General features: G+C 55.7%; 1 protein-coding gene across 2 annotated transcripts in view; it reads left to right on the top strand.

Moving 5' to 3' along the window:
- The first annotated feature begins 6,918 nt into the window (after nt 1-6,918).
- The window catches only part of NFASC (neurofascin), an 82,133-nt gene continuing 72,286 nt past the window's right edge, over nt 6,919-16,765 (top strand). The window contains exon 1 of one of the 2 annotated variants that reach the window (XM_066203902.1): nt 6,919-6,986. The gene's annotated coding sequence lies outside the window, so the exon portion shown is untranslated. Of the gene's footprint in view, nt 6,987-7,319; nt 7,476-16,765 lie in introns of those variants that run through there. The other variant, XM_066203899.1, reaches the window with a different exon arrangement.

Genomic DNA, 16,765 nt, shown 5'->3' with positions numbered 1-16,765 from the left:
CGATCGGGTTTTTCATGGAGTTACTCCAAATATCCGCGGGGAAAGGAGGAGAAAGGGAGGAAAAATCCCGATATTCGAAATGTTGGTTTTATGAACTGAGGGACGCTCTGGGATTTCTCCGCCTGCCGAGGGGAATAAACGGAATTTTGGAGCTGGATGCAACTCCCTGCTGAGGGATGGATGGGATTTAATGGGATCTGGGTTAAAACTGGGAGAAATATCCCCAAAAAACCCACAGGAGAGGGATTCCGGAGCCATTTGGTGCCTTTGGACTCAAATCCCACAAATTCCAATTGTCCTTCCAACCCCAAATCCCACTGGGATCATCCTTCCGACCCCAAATCCCACTGGGATCATCCTTCCAACCCCAAATCCCACTGGGATCATCCTTCTGACCCCAAATCCCACCAGGATCATCCTTCCGACCCCAAATCCCACTGGGATCATCCTTCTGATCCCAAATCCCACTGGGATCGTCCTTCCAACCCCAAATCCCACTGGGATCATCCTTCCGACCCCAAATCCCACTGGGATCGTCCTTCCGACCCCAAATCCCACTGGGATCGTCCTTCCGACCCCAAATCCCACTGGGATCGTCCTTCCGACCCCAAATCCCACTGGGATCGTCCTTCCGACCCCAAATCCCACTGGGATCATCCTTCGGACCCCAAATCCCACTGGGATCGTCCTTCTGATCCCAAATCCCACTGGGATCGTCCTTCTGACCCCAAATCCCACTGGGATCGTCCTTCCGACCCCAAATCCCACCGGGATCATCCTTCCGATCCCAAATCCCACGGGGATCGTCCTTCCCCCTCCCGGGCCGGGCTGAACATTCCAGAGGCTCCTCCGAGCTCTGCAGGGATCGATTCCCTCTGCAGGATCAACAAAGCAATTTGCTGTCTGGGAATATTCCTGCCGGGAATAATAAACAGCCCTGGGAGTCTGGAACAGCCCGTGGGTTTGGGATTCGGGAATTCTGCGGGGTTGGGAAAGGCGGGGAAGGGGGAAAAGGGGGTTGGGAAAGGAGGGAGGGAATTCCGGGGGATTCGTCCCTTAAGGGCTCCTGGGGGCTGGAGGAGGGGGGGGAAGGGAAGGGAGTTAGGGATAGGAACGGGCGGGAATTTGGGAAAAGGGCAGGAATTCGGGGATGGAAAAAAGGGCAGGAATTCAGGGATGTGGAAATGTTCCTGAGGTGGGAAAAGGGTGGGAATTCTGGGATGGGAAAAGGGTCAGGAATTCAGGGATAGGAATGGGCAGGAATTCGGGAATGCGGAAATGTCCCTGGAGTGGGAAAAGGGCAGGAATTCGGGGATGGGGACAGGGCAGGAATTGAGCGGGATGAACCTTTTCCTGCAGTGGGATAAGAGCAGGAATTCGGGGATGGGGACAGGGCAGGAATTTGGGAATGTGATGGGACAAGGGCAGGAATTCGGGGATGGGGACAGGGCAGGAATTTGGGAATGTGATGGGACAAGGGCAGGAATTCGGGGATGGGAACCCTGTGGGGTTTGGGGACGGCCACCCCTGGCTTCGGGGGACAATTTCCTTTCCCGTTCCATCGCTTCCCTCTTCTCCTTCCCGGATTTCCTCCAGGATTTTCCCTCCAGGATTCCCGAGGACTGTGGGAAACCCACAGAACCCAGCGATCCCATTCCAACTTTTTTTCCCTCCATGGATTGGGAATCCCTGGCCACGCCGGGCTCCCCCCCGGGGCGCTTTTCCCAGCCCATCCAAGCGCCAGGAAATTCCCGCGGGTTGGATTCATCCTGGGGGCAGGAATGTTCTCGGCCCTGTTCTTTCCGCACCATCTCCCACCTGGATTTTTGCTCCAGTGATTCCAAGACATTCCAGCGGCTTCTTTTTCCCTGGCCGGGAATGCGCTGGCGGCAGAAATTGGGGATTTGCTGCGATCTAGTGGTGGAGGAAAATCCTGGAATTCGCTCCAGGCTGGATTCGGCCTTCCCAAGGCAGGATTTTCCAGGTTGTTTTCCCGGGATCTTTTTTTGTCCTTTCTTGCTGATCCTTGAGGATGGTTTGGGGTTCTTCCCGGTTTTGCCAATGACTTTTTCCCAGTTTTCCCCCATGGATTTTTCCCACTTTTCCCCATGTTTTTTTCCCCACTTTTCCCCATGAATTTTCCAATTATTCCCCCTGGCTTGTTCCTGTTTTCCCCCTGGCTTTTTCCCATTTTTTCCCATGACTTTTTCCCGGTTTTCCCAATGGCTTTTCCCCGGTTTTCCTCGTGATTTTCCCCCGGTTTTCCCCAGCTCCCGGCAGCTGGGGATGAGGCTCTGGAATCCTTCTCCATCCCAGAATATTCCCGATCGATTTCTCTCCCTCCTTTGCCAGCAGCTCCTCCCTGGATCTGTTATTCCATAGGGAAAACTGGGATTTCCAAACCCGGCTTTTCCAGCTGCGTCCCCACATCCCCTCAGGAATTTCATTTCCCCTTCCGGCGATCCCGCAAACCCCGGGGATCCCCATGGAATTTCCACCGCGGGAATTCTTCCCTCTTTTCCGTGGGATGGTGACACCTGGACACGGAATTTTGTTTTTTGGGATGAGCAGGGAATGGAATCGCCAGTTTTCCCACGTGACCATTTGCCCGTCCCTACCCAAACTTGGGAATGTTTGGGAAGGGGCTGGGAATTCCCGGCGCCAGAGCTGCGGGGTTTGGGATCAGTCCCTGGAGCGGGGACAGCCGGTGGCACTCCCCGACCGCGGGCAGCCCCAAACCGCCGCTTTTGGGGGATTAGTTTTTTTGGGAATATCGAGTGGGATTCTCCCATCCTGAGCGGGATTTATCCCGTCCTTCAGTGCTGCCGGAGCTCTGGGATTGGGAATTCCAACAGCTCCGGCGTTCCTGAAAGGAGCGATCCCTTCTCCTTTGAGTTCACTAATTGGCTCCCGAGGGAATCCACTTGGGAATTCCGGCGGCTTTTCCTGCTGGAATGGGAATAACAAACCCGGGATGAGTTTATTTCAATCCCGATCCAGGTGTTAATTCCTGGATTCACGGGGAGTGAGGCCAAACCCCTCTGCCCGTGCTCCCGGCATTTCCTGGGAAAGCTCCGTGTCCCGGGATTTCCTGGATGGGATGATCCCTGTCCTGGGGCGGGAGAAGCGGCTGCTCCATAAAAAGTGAGATTCTGGGATATACATCCATGAAACCTGAGTTTCTCGGGTGTGTATCCATAAAAACCGAATTCTTGGGATGTGCATCCCTAAAAACTGAGATTCTGGGAGGAGTGTCCAAAAAAAAAAAAAAAAAAAAAAAAAAGAGTTCCTGGGATGTGCATCCATAAAATCTGAATTTTTGGGATGCGCATCCGTGAAAATCCGAGTTCCTGGGATGCGCATCCATGCCCAGCTCGTCCCCGAGGTCTCCCCACACAAATCCATCATTCCAGAGGCTTTCGGGCCCAGGGATGTTTTCCCGAAGAAACTGGAGGAACTCATCTCCCCCTTTTTCCATCCCCTGATTTCCCGGGATAATCGGATTGCCGGGAATCTCCAGGGAGAAGCCGAGGGAAGGGATTTTCCACGGGGCCTGGAGCGAGGACGAAGATCCAGGGTGGATCTTGGGAAGGGATTTCTCTGCTGGGAAATTCCCAAATTCCAGCTGATCCCAGCTCTTCCCTGTCCCAATCGGATCCCGGAATTTCAGGATGCGTTTTCCATCATATCCATGTGATTTTTTTGGAGTTTCCAACTAATTTTTTTTGGGAATTTGGATCATTTTTTACACCAGATTTGGTTGTTCCCACAGGACCAGGAGACACATCCCGGTTTTTTTTTTCCCCTCCGTGAGCAAATTCCAAGTTTTTCCTCCTGCTCTCCCTCTCTTCCAGAACCTTTTCCAGAGGTAACTAAGTGGAAAAATCAGGGAATTTTGGCTCCTGGCCCCGTGTGGTGTAAATCAGATTTTGTGAGGGGAGGGATGGGCTGTGGCCTCTTCCCGATGGGATTTTCCATGGAAACTTCCCCAAAAAAAAAAAGGGGATTTTTCAGTTCCTTCCCAGCCATTTGTGGCCATGAATGGGAGAGGAGGGAAAAACCCTGGGCAGGAAAAAGTGGGGGAAAAGGGGGAAAAAAGGGGGGAAAAAAGGGAGAAAAAAGGGGGGAAAAGGGGGAAAAAAGGGGGAAAAGGGGGGGGAAGGGGTGGAAAAAAGGGGGAAAAGGAGGAAAAAAGGAGGGAAAAAAGGGAGAAAAAAGGGGGGAAAAGGGGGAAAAAAGGGGGAAAAGGAGGAAAAAAGGAGGGGAAAAGGGGGGAAAAGGGAAAAAAGGGGGAAAGGTAAAAAAAGGGAAAAAATGGGGGAAAAAGGGAAAAAGGCGGGGGGAAAATGGGGGAAAAAGAGAGAAAAAAGGGGAAAAAAGGGAAAAAAAGCTTTTCAAGGCGCTGAGCGTGTCCTTTTGCGCAGCTTGCCCTTGGATCCCTCTGGAATTCCCCGGGATCAGCACCTTGGAGGAGCAGTCGGCACCTCCGGAGAGGCGGCTCCGGGCTGAAATTCCCTTTTGGCTCCCGAAATCCGGCAGGAGGCGGGCAGGAAAAGGCCGAGAGCGGTGAAATGTGATGTTCCCGGAGCTGCAGAGTCAGGGAGAAGATCCCTGACCTCGGTGACGTCCGTGGAAAAACGTTCCCAGATTTAACTCCGGGAATTTTGGGGGGGTTTTGTCCTTTGGTGCTGATCCTTGGGGATGGTTTGGGGGTTTTTCCTGGTTTTCCCCATGATTTTTTCCCACTTTTCCCCGTGATTTTTTTCCCAGTTTTCCATTTTTTTTTCCCAGTTTCCCCATGGATTTTCCACAGTTTTCCCAATGGCTTTTCCCTATTTTTTCCCACGATTTTCCCGATTTTCTCCCATGTTTTTTCGCTCAGTTTTCCCCATGACTTTCTCCCTGTTTTCCCAATTACTTTTTCTCGCTTTTCCCCATGGATTTTCCCCGGTTTTCCCAATGGCTTTTTCCCGGTTTTCCTCGTGATTTTCCCCCGGTTTTCCCCAGCTCCCGGCAGCTGGGGATGAGGCTCTGGAATCCTTCTCTATCCCAGAATATTCCCGATCGATTTCTCTCCCTCCTTTCCCAGCAGCTCCTCCCTGGATCTGTTATTCCATAGGGAAAACTGGGATTTCCAAACCCGGCTTTTCCAGCTGCGTCCCCACATCCCCTCAGGAATTTCATTTCCCCTTCCGGCGATCCCGCAAACCCCGGGGATCCCCATGGAATTTCCACCGCGGGAATTCTTCCCTCTTTTCCGTGGGATGGTGACACCTGGACATGGAATTTTTTTGGGGATGAACAGGGAATGGGGCAGGAGAGGTGAGATCCCCGCCCCCTGCAGAGCTGCTCCAGGCCTGGAATTCCCATTCCAGAGGAAACTCCAGGATGATCCAAGGGATGGAGCAGCTCTGGAGCGAGGAAAGGCTGGGAAATCGGGATTGTCCAACGTGGATAAGGGAAGATTTGGGATGATCCCTTCCAGGAGCTGAGGGAACGACGGGAAAGATGGGAAAGGGCTTTGGAGAAAGGACGGAGTGACAGGAAAAGGGGGAATGGGCTCGGAGGGAAAAAATGGGAAATTTCAGTTGGATTTTGGGAATAAATCCTTTTATTGATTTTGGGAATCACCCCTGGGGGTGTGGGGAGGGGCTGGGATGGAATTCCCAGGGAATCCGTGGTTCTCCAGCCCTGGGAGTGTCCCAGGCCAGACTGGAAAAATCTGGGACGGTGGAAAGTGTCCCTGCCCATGGAATGGAATCGATTTAAGGCTCCTTCCCACCCGACCAATTCCCTGATTCCATGAAACATTCCACGATTTCCGCCGGCGTGTTCCATATATTTCATTTAGAGATTAATCCATCTATGAAATGAAATATTCCATGTTTTCCCATCAGCTCCGCAGGGAGACGAGCCCCAGGCTCCTCCTCCATCCATCCCAGCTCCGCAGCCTCAGCAGAAAACCGGGAATTTAATAAAAGCCCCGGGAAGGGGAGGCCACAAATCCCGCCGGGAATGAGGGAGCTTTCATTAAAGTGACAGCTCGGGTGGCCGAGGGGACAGCGGGGACAGCGGGATGGGTCACCTCTGCGGGGTCACCCGGGGGACAGTGACACCGGGGCCAGCAGTGCCAGCAGTGACACCGGTGCCAGCAGTGCCAGCAGTGCCATCAATGCCACAAATGCCACCAGTGCCACCGGTGCCAGCAGCATCACCAGTGCCATCAACGCCACCAATGCCACCGGTGCCATCAATGCCGCTGGTGCCAGCAGTGCCAGCAGTGCCATCAATGCCACATATGCCACCAGTGTCACCAGCGCCATCAATGCCCGCAGCTGCTGTCGCAGCCCGAGCCGGGCGGTGTCACTCGCGCTCCCCAGGGGACGCTCCTGGCCCTTGTGGGGACACAGAACCCCCGGGGATCCCTCGGCGTGACCCAAACCCGCCCTGTCCTTGCCCAAAATCCGCGTTTCTGTCCCCGGATTGGGTGCGGGGCTTTGGGGGGCTCAGCTCCTCATCCTGGGGGGGCTCCCCGCCCCTGGGGTGACCCAAACCCGCCCTGTCCTTGCCCAAAATCCGCGTTTCTGTCCCCGGATTGGGTGCGGGGCTTTGGGGGGCTCAGCTCCTCATCCTGGGGGGGCTCCCCGCCCCTCGGCGTGACCCAAACCCGCCCTGTCCTTGCCCAAAATCCGCGTTTCTGTCCCCGGGTCGCGCCCTCAGCCCCGGGCGGCCTCAGCGCCTGCGGCTGCTCATTAAGGGCGCCGCTAATGAGCTCCTCCCCCAGCTCAGCCCCCTCCCCTCCACGCCGTGCCTTCCTCCCTCCCTTCCCTCCCTCCTCCTCCTCCTCCTCCTGCCGCCGCCGCCGCCGCCGCCGGGGCGCGCTCGCTCTCCGCCCGCTCGGGAGCGCGCAGTGCGGCGCGGCCGCGCCCGGGAGCGCGCAGTGCGGCGCACGGAGCCCGCCCGGAGCCCGCACCGAGCCCCGGCGGGTAAGGACACGGCGGCACCGCGGCGCTCCGGGGTGCGGGGAAGCTCCCGGGGGGGATGCTCGGGGCGGGTTTGGGGATCGGCGCATCCTCCGCGCGGGTTTGGGGTGCTGAACCTGCTCCGTGATCCCCCCCCCCCAAAAAAAAACCCCACCAAACCAGGCGGGTTTTGCTGTCAGGACCCCGGGGAGGGCTGGCGGGGACGGGGAGCTGGGGGCATGTGATGGGATTTCGGCTCTTGCGTCACGGCTCCGTGTGACAAAACCCCGCGGTGGCAGTGCGGGGGCACGGGGACCGGGTGGGGTGACAGCGCAACTTTGGGGCGGGTGTGGAGAGGGGCGGGGGGGACGCGTCTCGTTCCTTCCCTCCGGAAGAACATCCCGGGCCGGAAAAAAAAAAAAAAAAAAAAATCCGTCGGGAAAAGGAAAAGGAAAACCGCGCACCTGGTTTGGGATTTGGGATGCGGAGCCGGGAGGCGCCGGGCCCCGAGCGGTGAGTGGCGGCCGCGGGATCCGCATCCTCCCGCAGCCGCTTTCCCGGGGATCGATGGCTCCCCAGCGGAACGGGAGCGGGGGAAAGTGCTGAATCATCGGGATCCCGGCTCCACCGGGCGCTCCCGCTGCTCCCAGGGCCGAGAAAAGCTCGGGAACGAGGATGAGGAGGGCGAGGAGGCCGTGGGAGCGCTGGGGCCTGGCGAGGGAGGGATTGTTGGGATGGAGAGGGGTCCTCCCTTCTCCGTGGCCTCGGATGCTCCTGGGAGGACAGGGAGCCGGGAAAACGCGCCTTCCATCCCGGGGAGGCCTCGGGGACGGGCACCGGGAGGAGTTTTGGGTGGGAAACCCGAGGTTTTATCCAGAAAAATCCCACCCCTGCTAAAACCGGGAAGGGCCGGCGCGTCTTGCCCGGGATGGGGTTTTGCTTTTTTCCCCCTTTGGAAGAAGGAACGCTGCCTGGGGGCTCCTCCCTCAAGGTCAGCTCCTTGGGGCGGCTCCGGAGCTGTCCCCAAAGTCACCCCGGGCTGTTCCCGGCCGGGGCCAGGCGCACAGGGCCGCGGCGGGGTGGGATGCGGGAATTGCGGGAATTGCGGGGAAAAGCTGGAATTGTGACATGCCCAGCTGAGGCCCGGCTGCTTTAAGATGGATCCTGTGACGCCGTGATGTGTGTCCGGGGTGCTCCTGGCAGCTGCCGAGGACAAAAGCAGGAATCCTGTGACTTTTCCAGGGATGCTGACTCCTTTCTTTCCGCCCCGTGCTCCTGGAAAAACCTCCCCCCCGCCTTTGGCAGCCGCCGAGGGGCTGCTTTGTTCCAAGAAAACTTCGCTTTCCCTGCCCAAAGACAACTCGGATTTGGCATTATTTTTCTCCGCTATTTCTCGGTTGCTATTTTTGATTTTGTCATTTCCCCGGTGCTGGGCTGGGCCTTTGGTGCCTTTTCCCATTTTTTTTTTTCCCCCCCCTTCCCGCTGGTGTGGTTGTAACGTGAATCCGACATAAATAATGCATGGGAAAAAGCGCTCAGCTGACGGGGAGAAGTTGTTGGGTTGGAAAAGCGACTTTGTTTACGGGAGTTGGGGCCTGGGCCTGGCTTTGTGTTAATTCTGGGCCTAACCAAGCTCCGTCCTCGTCCTCATCCCGAGGGGTTTGGTTTAAAGGCAGTTTGATCCAATCCCAGCTGATGATTCAATGGGGAACATCCCAAGTTTCCCGAAATAATTGATAAGGGTTAAATGGGGAGAATCCCAAGTTTTCTGAACTAATTGATAAGGATTGAATGGGGAACATCCCAAGTTTCCCGAAATAATTGATAAGGATTGAATGGGGAACATCCCAAGGTTTCCTGAGTTAATTGATAAGGGTTAAATGGGGAACATCCCAAGGTTTCCCGAATTAATTGATAAGGGTTAAATGGGGAACATCCCAAGGTTTCCTGAATTAATTGATAAGGATTAAGTGGGGAACATCCCAAGGTTTCCTGAATTAATTGATAAGGATTTCTTTTCATCTTTTCTTTTCGTGTTTTCTCATTCTCTCCGGGGGGTTTTGGGGAGATAAAATCCCCCAAAATCCGCTGGAAAAACTCCACCACAAACGGTCCCAAAAACGGGCGAAAATATTGAATAATAACAGGAAAAAGGAGGAATTTTTTCCCTGTTTTTGCTCCTGGCAGGTGGTTGGGGTACTCCGAGTAGGATACTCGTGGGATACTCCGGGGTGTAGGGGGGATGAGCAGGGTTGGGCTCAGGTGGGAATCACAGAGTCTGGATCCACCTGGGAATGAGAAACTGGGAAGGAGAATGGGAAGAGAAATGGGAAGCTGGGAATGGGAATGAGAAATGGGCAATGAGAATGGGAAGAGAAATGGGAAGCTGGGAATGGGAAGCTGGGAATGGGAATGGGAATGGGAAGCCATCCCAGGAAGCTCTTGCTGATTCCCAAGATTTTGAGGGAAGGGATGGACACGGGCAGCAGGAAAAGGGATCTTGGTTGCTGCTTCCTTTGTTGGGAAAAGGGGGGAAGAAATGGATTTAAGGAAGTTTCCCTTCCCACCGGAGCCGTCCTTAATCCCAGTGCTCCATCCCAGGTGAGGTCACCTTGGCAAAAGGGATTTTCCAGAGGGATCCTGGCCCTGGATTGGATCCTCCCTCTGTCCCTGCCGCCTGCTCAGCCCTGCTGAGAAAAATGGGGAAGTTCTGGGGTTCTCCAAGGGAATATTCCTTGGATAAAGACGGGGTTTATCCAGGAATAGAGGAATTATCGGGAACGTGGAGGTTATGGGGTGCTCCAAGGAAAAATTCCCTGGATAAAGACCAGGGGAGCTCACCTGGGCAGGCGGAGCTTGGAAAGGGAACTCAGAGCTTTGGAATTTGCTGGTTCCATCTGGAGCTTTGGGAGTCCTCGGCTCCGTCCTGCCCTTGCTCGGGGAAGGAGGAGTCTCCAAGGGAAAAGTTTGGGATTTGTTTGAGGAATCTGGGAAAATGGAGCAGCCGCATTCCCAGGGCAGTTCCTGAGGCTCCGATTTAATCTGGGAGCGCCCGGCAGGAATTTCCGGGTCTGTTTTCCGGGTGGGAGTGGATTTTGCTGTGGGGTTGTAATTTACTCGTCCGGGCAGCGGCGCCAACCTTCCAAATCCCGTCAGAACTTCATTTCCAGGGAGAAAAACCGGGAAGTTCAGGCAGAATTCCTTCCTTCCTTTGCTTTCTGGGAGCTGTGGGATTCCCTGTTCTCCACACTTTTTTGGGTGGAATAAAAAGCAGCTGGGGGGATTCAGAGGATTCAAACCCATTTAAAAAATGAAAAAATCAGGTTTTTTTTTTTTAAATTTAAACTGGAAAATCTGTGAGGAGACTCCTAAAAAAAAAAAAAATTCCTCGGGTTTCGTTTGCCCTTCCCAAAGTATTCCTGAAGCCCGCCAGGATCCATCCAGGGCTTGGATTCCGTTACAGTTTTGTCAGACCTCGTCAGGGAGGTCTGGATTCCTTCCTGCCCCGCAGGGAATTCCTTTCCAACCTCATTTCCCTCATTTTTCGTGCCGTTGGACGACTTCTGCTCCGGCTTTTCCATTCCCCCACCCTCTTCCCGAAGCCCCTTCGTCCCTCTCCAGGCTCTCCGGGATAATTATTGTGTAATTCCAGGGATTCCGGCTCGGAATGAATTTGCTGGAAGTCGAAACGTTCCATAATCCCTGTCCCCCCCCTTTTTTTTCCCCCTTTAATCCCGAGCTGAAAGAAACGGGGCTGGGTTATTAGGGATTAAAAAAAGAGGAGGATTTATCCCCGGGTTTATCGGGATCACCATTCCCACTTAATGAGATCGGAGGAGAGGGATTATCCACGGGGGGAAAAAAAAAAGAAGAAAAAAGAAAGAAAAAAAAAAAAGGGATGAGTTTGGGTGGACAGAAATTCCAGACGACGCCTCCTGATGTTCCTTTGGATCTCATCCCGGTGTTTTGAGATCCAGCCCTTTTTTTCCTCAGGGATGCAGCTGAGAGGGAGCATCCAAAGGGCACAGGGGAGACGGAATAATGGAGATTTTTCCCTCTAAAAGGAAAATTTTGGATTTATTTTTTTTCCCCCCTGGCATTCCTCTGCCTAAAGCAGGGGGTTGGTGCATTCCCAGATTTTCCAGAGGAGCATCCAAAGGGAAGAGGGAGCTTTGCTCAATCCAGGTTCGGGAAGAGCTGATAAATGCCTGCCCTGGATTCTGGGCTGCTCCTTTCCCACCTCTGGAAGCAAAGCTGGATCCTCACGGGGAGTGGGAAAACAGGAGCACAACCCCCGGCGTTGGAGCAAGGTGAAGCCGGAGGTTCATTGGAATTCCTGGCAGCTTTTCCGGCCCTTTCCGCCTCCTTGGCAGCGGAATTTCGCTCCTTTTCCCGGGGAGAGGCCGAGTCCGATCCCGCGGCTCTGTCAGCCTGAATCCCAAATTCCTCCTGAAATCTCCTGGCAGGGACAGGCCGCGCTGGCAGCTCCAGCGGGAGCTGGGAGGGCGGGAATGTTCTCCTTGGATCTGTGGAAAATGGGCCAAAAAAATTCCATTTTTTTTCCCCCTCTGAATTGTTCCCTTTTCCTGGTTGTCCCAAGGATCCCCGAGTTCAAAGGGCTGTGAAATCATGGAATAATTTGGCTTGGAAAATTGAAGCTCATCCCGTTCCCCGGGCAGGGAATTTCACTTCCCCTATCCCAGGTTGCTCCAAGCTGGCCTTGGGCACTTCCAGGGATGGGGCAATTCCAGGAATTCTCTGGAAAACCTGGGAATGCCGAGGCCGGGAATGTCCGTGGGTGGGAAAAGGATCCGGCCGCTCTCCAGGGTGCTGAAGCATCTCCTGGAGATTCGGCAACTCCCGGAGTTCCCATCTCGCTATTCCAAGCCGAACCCAGGATCCAAAGGGAAATCAGGGATTCATGGGAACAACAGAATTCAGGGAATGTGGGAATTCCCTCTTTTCCATCTCCAGCCTGGTTTTTAAGCTGGGGTTTGGGCTCCGGGTGGTCTCCACGATTTAGGAGAGGTTTTAAACTCCGCCTGGGTAAATCCCGGCTCAGCTGGGGGCTTAAACCCCTCCTGGGGTAATCCCAGCCGGAATTGTTTGGGGATCCGGCTGCCCCTGGGATTTTTGGGAGCAGGGATCAAGATCCGCTCCCTCTTCCTGTGGCTTTGGGGGATTTTTTTCCTCCTGGAAAAATCTCGGCTGCCCATCCTTGTAGGAGAATTTTTTATTGGATGTTCCTGGCAGTTTTTATTGGATATTCCCAGCAGTTTTTATTGGATATTTCCGGCAGATTTTTTGGATATTCCCGGCAGTTTTAATTGGATATTCCTGGCAGGTTTTGGTGGATATTCAGGGGACTTTTTTTTGGGGATATTCCCAGTGGTTTTTATTGGATATTCCCAATAGTTTTTTGGTGGAGATTCGGAACAGGTTTTGTTGGATATTCAGAGCGGGTTTTTTGGATACTCCCAGCAGGTTTTTTTCCCAGGTATTCCTGGCAGTTTTATTGGATATTCCCAGCAGTTTTTATTGGATATTCCCCCAACCTGTGAGCAGGGAAAGAATCCCAACCTTCCCTTTTCTCCTGGGTGAAGATCAGCCATTCCCACCGGCCCTTCCCAATCCCACCAGCCCTTCCCAATCCCACCGGCCCTTCCCAATCCCACCGGCTCTTCCCTTGGGTTTTGTTTGCCCTTCCCAAAATCTTCCGTCGGGTTCAAACCCGCCAGGATCCATCCAGGGCTCAGATTCCCTTCCAATCTTTGTCGGATCTCGTCAGGCAGGTCTGGATTTCTTCCTGCCCCGGAGGGAATTCCCTTCCAACCTCATTTCCCTCATTTTCCGTGTCGTTGGACGACTTCTGCTCCGGCTTTTCCGTTTCTCCCCCTCTTCCCGAAGCCCCTCCATCCCTCTCCAGGCTTTCCAGGAGGGTGGTTGTCGATCCACGGGGGATTTGCAGACACAGCCGTGTCTGTGGGGCCGGGATCGCTCCCGATCCCGCTCCGTGCGGGATAAAGGCTCCTCTGTGAGGCCGGTGCCGATGGAGCGCGGGCCCCAGGGAGCCTCCCGTCCCCGCTGTCACCTCGGCGCTGTCCCATTCCCCAAATCTGGCGTGGACATTCCCAGCAGAGCCGGCCACAAAGGCTCCTTGTGGGGATCCCCTTCGGGATGGGGTTGAGGCAATTCCAGCTGGGAGCGGGGGGAGGGGAGGGACGGGACGGGGCTTTGTGCCAGCCGCACGTGCCGGGACACTGGGGACCCCTCTGGGGACACCGGGGACACTGGGGACACTGGAGACCCCTCTGGGGACACTGGGGACCCCTCTGGGGACACCGGCGACACTGGGGACCCCTCTGGGGACACCGGCGACACTGGGGACCCCTCTGGGGACACTGGGGACCCCTCTGGGGACACCGGGGACACTGGGGACACTGGGGACCCCTCTGGGGACACCGGGGACACTGGGGATCTCCTCTGGGGACACCGGCGACACTGGCGACACTGGGGACCCCTCTGGGGACACTGGCGACACTGGGGACACTGGGGACCCCTCTGGGGACACTGGCGACACTGGGGACACTGGGGACCCCTCTGGGGACACTGGCGACACTGGGGACACTGGGGACACTGGGGACCCCTCTGGGGACCCCTCTGGGGACACCGGCGACACTGGGGACCCCTCTGGGGACACCGGGGACACTGGGGACCCCTCTGGGGACACTGGCGACACTGGGGACACTGGGGACCCCTCTGGGGACCCCTCTGGGGACACCGGCGACACTGGGGACCCCTCTGGGGACACCGGGGACACTGGGGACCCCTCTGGGGACACTGGGGACACTGGAGACCCCTCTGGGGACACTGGGGACCCCTCTGGGGACACTGGGGACCCTTCTGGGGACACTGGGGACATTGGGGACCTCCACTGGGGACACTGGAGACCCCTCTGGGGACACTGGGGACGCTGGGGAGCTCCTCTGGGGACACTTGGGATGAGCTGAGGATGTTGGGAATGGGCAGCCTGGAGAAGGGAATGTTGTGTGGGGATATCGGGATTCGGTTTGTGTGGAGACCTCGGGATTTGATTTGTGTGGAAACCTCATTTTGATTTATATGGAAATCTCGGGATTTGATTTATATGGAAACCTCAGGGTTTGATCTATGTGGAAACCTCGGGATGTGAAGGAGTTACAGGGAAGGAAAAGGGAATCCGGAATTGGGCTGACAGGACAAGGGGATGAATTCAGGCTGGAAAGGGGAAAGTTGGGCGGGATATTGGGAAGGAATTTTTCCCTGTGAGGGCGGGGAGGCCCTGGGATGGAATTCCCAGAGAATCCACGGCTGGATTCTGGAAGGATCCCATGAGCCACCTGGGACAGTGGGAGGCGTCCCTGCGGTGGCCCTGGGGGATCTTTAATCTCCCTCCCCACCCAAACATTCCGTGACCCCGCAATTCCACCTCAAATCCCCTCAGCAAATGGATAACCCCATTTCCTCCTTCCCCCGCATCTGGAAAACTTCAATTCCAACATCAAATACCCTCAACCCCCAAACTTCCCGTCCAAACTCAGAATTCCCGGAAAAGCTGGAATCGGGCTGCATTCATCCGCGTGGTTTTTTTTTACACCCAACGCCAGAACCGCACGTTTCCGAGGGCGGATTTTCCCCGAACGTCCTTCAAAAAAAACTCCGATTTTGCTCAATCCCGGGCTGCTGCCGTTTCCTGCTGCCAGCTCCGGGATCCAGCTGCCAGCTCTCCCCGGGGATTTATTCCCGGCCATCCCAGCAGCTGGGACCAGCCTGGGGATTTTTGGTTGACCTCGTCTGAATGGCTCTGGCCGCGGTGACAGCTGCCAGGCTGAGCTGGCCCCGGCCCAGGACAGCAGGCTGCTCCCAAATGTTTGATTCCAGGGATTTTCTGCTCCTTTGTCTCCCTTTTCCAGCCTTTGGGGTTGGGATGGGGGTGGGAATGATTCCTGGCTGAGCCGGGGGGGGGGGAGGGGGGGGAATTTGGGGGGTTTTTTTAAAGCGTTCCTGGCAGGATTTTGACCCGAATCTTGGATTTGGGATGGAGGTGGGAATGGACACTTCCCAGGAATTCCCAGCCGTGGGTGCTTCTCAGAATTCCTCTTCCAAAGCAGAGCAAGGGGAAAACCAGGGATGAAACCCAGCAGGAAGCAAACCCAACCCCTCGTTGTTCCCAAGGGAAGAGCCGTTCCCGCCCCATTGTCCGGTGGGAAGGGCCGGGATTGATCCCGAACAGCTGCTGGGATGTGGGAGGGCAGATGGCGCAATTCTATCCGGGATGGGACGGGCAGCGTGGGATTTGGGATCCCATTCCCTGGAAACCTGAGCTGGGGCAGGCTGCAGAGGGGATTTGGGAAGTTTTGGGATCCCATTGCCTACAAACCTGAGCCAGGAGAAGCCATAGAGGGCTTTGGGAAATTTTGGGATCACTTTCCCAATAAATCTGAGCCGGGAGAAGCTGTGGAAAGGCTTTGGGATCCCTTTCCCACTAAGGGAGGGGCTTTGGGAATTTTAGGATCTTATTCCCACCAACCGGAGCCGGGAGAGGCTTTGGAGGGGCTGGAGATCCCCCAGCTCCGACCCCGTGCAGGTGGATGTGCCGATCCCAAAAACTGTGCCGATCCCAAATTTTGCCCATCCCAAATTTTTCCCATCCCAAACTGTGCTCATCCCAAATTTTTCCACCTCGGAGCCACCCGTGCCCCCCTGCTGCTATTTCTGCTCCCGATCTGTGCCACAGCCGGAGTTGTCCCCGGGATCGGGCTCCAGAGGCCATAAAATCCCCCAGGATTTGGGATTTGGAGCTGCTCGGGCGGAATTTTAGCCCCGCGCTCCGCCGGAGGAGAGCGAAGAGCGGGAACGGTGCCCTGGGATGGAGCTGAGCTCTCTGATCCAGCGGTGTGGGATTCTCCCGGCTCTCCCAGATCCTTGGAATCTCTTCCCAAAGCCTCATCTCGGGGGATTTTTTTGGGAAAAGGATCCGAAGGGCTCCCCTGGGAGGCGGGGGAGGGGTGTGGGGTGCGGTTTTGTCGGGGAAAGATGAAATGGGAATGCTGGAAGGAGAGGAGAGGGAAGTTCAAGGTGCGCCGAGGTGATAATTGTGATTTCCGAAGTGTTAATTGGGATTTCTGAAGCGTTAATTGGGATTTCCGGAGGGTTTTGGGGGATTCAGGAAGATTCTTCCCTTTATCCCCCTTTATTCTTCCCTTTTTCCCCTTCGTTCTTCCCTTTCTTCCCACCCAGGAGGAATTCCTGGGGACATCTCCAGGGTCCGGAGGAATTCCTGGGGACATCTCCAGGGTCAGGAGGAATCCCTGGGGACATCTCCAGGGTCCGGAGGAATTCCTGGGGACATCTCCAGGGTCAGGAGGAATTCCTGGGGACATCTCCGGGGTCCGGAGGAATTCCTGGGGACATCTCCAGGGTCAGGAGGAATTCCTGGGGACATCTCCAGGGTCTGGAGGAATTCCTGGAGACATCTCCGGGGTCCGGAGGAATTCCTGGGGACATCTCCGGGGTCTGGAGGAATTCCTGGGGACATCTCCAGGGTCTGGAGGAATTCCTGGGGACATCTCCAGGGTCAGGAGGAATTCCTGGAGACATCTCCAGGGTCAGGAGGAATTCCTGGGGACATCTCCGGGGCCCGGAGGAATTCCTGGGGACATCTCCAGGGTCAGGAGGAATTCCTGGGGACATCTCCAGGGTCCGGAGGAATTCCTGGGGTCATCTCCAGGGTCCGGAGGAATTCCTGGGGACATCTCCGGGGT

Source organism: Chamaea fasciata, unplaced genomic scaffold, assembly GCF_029207755.1.
Source record: "Chamaea fasciata isolate MVZ Bird 193981 ecotype frontalis unplaced genomic scaffold, bChaFas1.0.hap1 SCAF_25, whole genome shotgun sequence".
In the NCBI taxonomy this organism is placed as follows: domain Eukaryota; kingdom Metazoa; phylum Chordata; class Aves; order Passeriformes; family Sylviidae; genus Chamaea; species Chamaea fasciata.
The sequence above is the reverse complement of the archived record's forward strand: the minus strand, read 5'-3'. Positions and strand labels throughout refer to the sequence as shown.